This window comes from Phyllobates terribilis, unplaced genomic scaffold, assembly GCF_046119375.1.
Source record: "Phyllobates terribilis strain yellow unplaced genomic scaffold, ASM4611937v1 Scaffold_5__5_contigs__length_657084704, whole genome shotgun sequence".
NCBI classification, from domain to species: Eukaryota; Metazoa; Chordata; class Amphibia; order Anura; family Dendrobatidae; genus Phyllobates; species Phyllobates terribilis.
The window spans coordinates 9,682,473-9,688,472 of NW_027362765.1; the positions used below are offsets into that span (position 1 = coordinate 9,682,473).

The 6,000-nt window shown below is 41.8% G+C and overlaps 1 pseudogene; it reads left to right on the forward strand.

The window, feature by feature from the left end:
* LOC141270826 (uncharacterized) overlaps positions 1 to 1,216 on the forward strand; it is a 40,193-nt pseudogene extending 38,977 nt beyond the window's left edge.
* The last annotated feature ends 4,784 nt before the right edge of the window (positions 1,217 to 6,000 follow it).

The window sequence follows — 6,000 nt, forward strand, 5'->3', positions numbered from 1 at the left end:
TCTTCAATTTTTAAATCCGATGATCTTGAGATGCCACAAGATACAATTGAAGTGAATGCCATTACACCAGATATACCATCATCATCATCCCTTCACAGCTAAGATCTGTCATCTGATCCTTTGGAACAGATCCTGTCTTCTGATCCATTACTGACTACTAAGGAAAATCAAAGTCACAAAATAAGCATTAAAAAGCAAACTGCTCATAAAGCAAATAATCCATTTTCATGTTCAGAATATGGAAATAGTTTTCCTCTCCAAAAGTTTTTTCTTAAGAATCAAGACATTCACGCAGCAGAGAATATATTTTATTGTTCCAAGTGTGGGAAATGTTTTAACCAGAAATCGAAGCTTGTTCGACACCAGAGAACTCACACAGGGGAGAATTCATTTTCATGTTCAGAATGTGGGAAATGTTTCATGAAGAAATCATCTCTTCTTAGTCATCAGAGAACTCACACAGGGGAGAAGCCTTTTTCCTGCTCAGAATGTGGAAAATATTTTAGACATAAATGTAGTCTTGTTTTGCACCAAATAACGCACACAGGGAAGAAGTCTTTTTCATGTTCAGAATGTGGGAAATGTTTTAACCGAAAAGCGTATCTTGATAGCCATCAGAGAACCCACACCGGGGAGAAACCTTTTTCATGTTCAGAATGTGGGAAATGTTTCAGATGGAAACAGCATCTTGATAACCACCAGAGAACTCACACAGGGGAGAAGCCTTTTTCATGTTCAGAATGTGGGAAATGTTTTAACTGGAAACAGAATCTTGATAATCACCAGAGAACTCACACAGAAGAAAAGCCTTTTTCATGTTCAGAATGTGGGAAATGTTTTAATTAGAAATCAGATGTTGCTATGCACAAAAGAACCCACACAGGGGAGAAGCCTTTTTCATGTTCAGAATGTGGGAAATGTTTTAACCTGAAACAGAATCTTGATAACCACCAGAGAACCCACACAGGGGAGAAGCCTTTTTCATGTTCAGAATGTGAGAAATGTTTTAACCAGAAATCAGATTTGATTAAGCACCTGAGAACCCACACAGAAGAGAGGCCTTTTTCATGTTCAGAATGTGGGAAATGTTTTAACCAGAAATCACATTTGATTAAGCACCAGAGAACCCACACAGAAGAGAGGCCTTTTTCCTGTTGAGAATGTGGGAAATGTTTTAACCAGAAATCAGGTTTGATTAAGCCCCAGAGAATTCACACAGGGGATAAGCGTTTTTCATGTTCAGAATGTTTGAAAAGTTTTAACTGAAAATTGTATCTTCATAAAGGGGTTGTCCACTACTAGGGCAACCACTTGTCATTCCTCATGTTTGGCCTCATTAAAATAAAAACACTCATACTCACGCTCTGTGTCATCGCTGTTCCAGCCGTGTCTGCACTCATGTGCCCGGGGCTATTGTGAGGTTGTTACATCACCCGAGCCCTGTGCCCAATCAGTGCCAGCTTCACTGTCCCCGCCTTCAGACAGATTGACATTAACAGGAAGCCAGGGCTACAGCTGCTTTCTGACTCTGTTATTGTTCGATGTGTCAAAAGGTGGGGACAGTGATGCCAGGATTGATTAGGCACAGGGCTTACATGACGTAACAACGTAATATAATCCCTGGAAACGCAAGTGTTGACACCGCTAGAACGGCGCAGGCATGGGAGGTTTGTATGACTTTTTATTTTAACAGGACCAAACATGAGGAATGAGAAGGGGTTGTCTAAGTAGTGGACAGCCCCTTTTAAAGATCAAAAATCCCACACACAGAGAAGACATTATCATACCTAGAGTGTGAGAAATGAATTACTGGAAAATCGTATTTTGTTGACCATCAAAAATAACTCAGACGGGTAGAAACTATATATATTATTGACAAATTGTACATACGTATTGTGTGTATGTAAATGTGAATCAGAGCTCTGTGTATATAAATATGCATATGTAGCAGAGCTGTGTGCATGTAAATGAGCGTATGCAGCAGTGTTAGAAAGACCACATGGGCCAGGCTTCATCCTATTGATTGCCGTACTCCTTTCCCATTGGTATAACACTTCTCAGACAATGCAGGATAGGGGACCACACTCAGATAAGACTTTATTGGGTCAACAACAGTTAACAGCATATATTACAATCCCATTGGCTCGCTGGGGATTAGAACCTCAGCGACTTTGGGACATTTAGGGCCAATCTGCTGCCAACTACCAGGATGATGAAGATTCCCCACGGGACCTTCAGGATTTTAAGAGTGTTAGTGTGGAATAATGGGCCAAAATCACACCTGGGCAATGCATGTGACTAGTTTCTCCATACAGGAGGCATCTTGAAGCTGTCATCTCCAACAAAGGCTTTTTTGTGAAGTATTAAATAAACTTAAGTAAGTGAGTTAAATACTTATTCCATGTGTCATTTCTCATTATTACAAATAGCTTAATTTTTGGCCATCTTTGGTTTGATTTCTTTAAATAGTTGGGTCCAGAAAATATTTGGACAGTGATACAAGTTTGGTCATTTTATCTGTTTACCAAAACATATTTAGGATACAATTATATAATCAGTCTGCCCTTAAAGTTCCAACTCTCCGCTTTAATTTGAGGGTGTTCACATCATAATTGGATGTAGGGTTTAGGAATTACAGCTACATAGTTTATAAGGCCGAAAAAAGACAAGCGTCCATCCAGTTCAGCCTATTTCTTGTGCACTGCAGCTATTCCGCAGCGTTGATCCAGGGGAAGGCAAAAAAAAACCATGCGGTATAGGCCAATTTACATCATTGAGGAAAAATTCACTTCCCGACACCAATCTGGCAGTCAGATTAAATCCCTGGATTAATTAATTAACTAAGCATAAGATGTAATTTTATTGTTCTCAAGAAAGGCGTCCAGGCCTCTCTTGAACTCATTAAGTGAGTTGGACATCACCACTTCCTCTCCCAGAGAGTTCCAGGGTCTCACGGCTCTGACCGTAAAGAATCCCCTTCTATGCTGGTGCAGGAACCTCTTTTCCTCCAGACGCATAGTGTGCCCCCTCGTCTTTGTCTCCATCCTTGGTATAAACAGGTCATGGGAGAGATCTCTGTACTGCCCCCTGATGTATTTATACATGTTTATGAGGTCTCCCCTAAGCCTTCTCTTTTCCAACGTAAATAGGCCTAATTTTGACAACCTCTCTGGGTATTCTAGTCCCTCCATTCCCTTTATTACCTTAGTCGCCCTCCTTTGAACCCTCTCTAGCTCCAATATGTCTTTCCTGAGCACCGGAGCCCAGAACTGTGCACAATATTCTAAGTGCGGCCTTACCAGCGCTTTATACAGAGGAAGAACAATGTTCTCATCATATGCCCCTATTCCTCTTCTGATGCATGCCATGACTCTATTTGCCTTCGCAGCTGCTGCCTGACACTGGGCACTCCAATTTAATTTGCTATTAACCAAGACGCCCAGGTCCTTCTCCATGTCAGATTTCCCCAACGGTTTCCCATTTAATATGTATGGGTGACTGCTGTTTTTCTTTCCCATGTGCATGACCTTACATTTATCGGCATTGAACCCCATTTGCCATTTTTTGGCCCAACTCCCCAATTTATCTAAATCCTCCTGTAGCTGTGCCCTATCCTCATCTGTATTAACTACTTTACAAAGTTTAGTATCATCTGCAAATATTGCTATTTTACTATGCAACCCTCTTTAATATGGGGCTGCATCTTTTTCTAGGGACCAAAGGTAATTGGACAATTATTTCAAAAGCTCTTTCACTGGCTTTTTGGGCTCTTCCCCCATTAATCCATCATCAATTAAGAAGGTAAAAGGTCTTGTGCTGATTCCAGGTGTGGCTTCGTATTTGGAAGCTGTTGCTGTGAACCCATAACACAGAAATGAGCTCTCAATGGAAGAGAAAAGATCAAATCTACCAATGATCAGAAATATTAGGAGTTGCTAAATTAACAGCATGGTATATTTTTCAAAAAAAAAAGTTCACTTCTGAGCTTGGGGACTCAAAAAGGTGTGCACGCCCACTGAAGGAAACCGTGGTGGATGATTGCAGAATCCTTTCCATGGTGAAGAAAAGCCCCTTCACAATATGAACCTACGTGAAGAAAACTTTCCAGGAAAAAGGTGTTTCAGTGTTTAGGTCCACCATAAAAGAGCAGCCTTCATAAGAGGAAATAAGCAAATACATAGGGTTCACCACAAGGTGCAAAGCATTCTTTGGACAGATTAAACTAATATAAACCTGTATAAAAAAGATGGGAAGAATAAAGTTTGGAGAAGGCTTGAAACGGCTCATGATCCAAACACAGTACATCTTCTGTAACACATGGTGGAGGCTGTGTGAAGTTGCAGGCATGCTTGGTTTCCAATGGACGATATTTTCTGCTCAGATACCACCAAATGCAGTAAGATTGATTGGACGGCGTGTTATGATACCGGCACAGTACTGCTGGAAACCAGTGGCCAAAGGAGCACGAGCAGAAGAGCAAGCAGTAGCAGAAGTTCTTGTAGTTAGCAAAAGGAGTTGTAGGAACAATCCGTAGATGGGTGAGAACAATCTAGGAAAGAATGTTCAGGAGCTTGGAGATTGGAAACTAGGCTAACACCTAGACACAATACTACTTGTCACATACATCATCAAATTCTTTATACACAGATGGTAGTTTAGAAGATTATTCAGGATTGTGAAGACACGGGGTCTTCCGTGGGCGTAACGCTACTCAGACAGCACAGGGTGAGGGTAAAACAGCGTGGCTATATTTATTGACCCACAAACTGACAATAAACACACAGAACAATCCCATCATATACCCAAGATGGAACATTACACAGTCTCACCCTTCATTCTTCGACTGCCTGGGATAGAACAACTGCACCTTTGGAGACTTCCAGGGCCGACTACCTCAACCAGTGGCCCTCCCGCTTCTGGTGGGCCCCCACAGAGAGGAGGTAGCAGCAAGCTTAGGAAGCTAGCAGTCCATCAAGGTACAAGGCCAGGAGACCCGAGGGTCCCAACCTGGCCTCTCCGAGAGTTTCCATGTGGCCAGGCAACCGGTGGGTCCCTCCTGGCAACTCTACATGACTCCATGGGTTCTAGGTGACCGGTGGGTTCACACTAGCAGCGGCAAAACAACATATCTATGGGACCAGGTCACTTCTTTGTCCTCTCCTGGTCTCCCCAAAAGTATCCATGGTATCTCTGATGGTTAAATGGAGCAAATCCATATCTTTCCAGTCAGGGAGAATACCCTTAGACTAGAATCATGTGAAATACAAATCGGTGTCTCTTTGGATGCCGTGCAATCCATCTTCTGTCCTGAAGGATGTCTCTCATTCTCCTTTCATCTTTCTGATGTTCATTGATTCTCTGTCCCAAGTCCCACAGCTACAGAAACACATGCCCCCTTCTGCTTCTCTGGGCTCAAGTCTCTTGAATGGGCAGAACTGCTTTCACCCACCCCCTCCAAAGCTAAGTGTGCATTAGTGGAGGTATCTTTCTCAGGTCGATCGCATTACCTGGGTCTACATGTGAGACTCCCTGTGGTGAAGGCTCTGCGGGATCTTCTTTTAACACTTACACAATAGGCCTAGACGACTTTTGAACAATGGTTAGAAACTGCTTAGATAGTAATGAAATTAGTGGAATGCTGAACACTTTACAAGTTAAATTAGTGTACATAAACTGAAGAGCAAACAGAACATTAATAAAACAGCCAGCAATCTCTAATAAAACCCAATAATGTATTTCTTTTGGATTACCATATCTAATCATCTGGCTAATTAAAGTATTACACTGTATCGTCACAAGAATCCTTTACAAACTCTTCATTTGGTGAAGCCTGTGGGAAGGGTACAGTAGATGGAAAAGATACTTCTTTTGGTTATCCAAATTGATAGTGGGATTTTGAGTCTGTAGCCATGGAAACCCCAGGATTATTGGAAAATGTGGAGATGAGATTAGTAGGAAGGATAAAACCTCATGGTGATTAGGTTCCATAACATCTCTAAG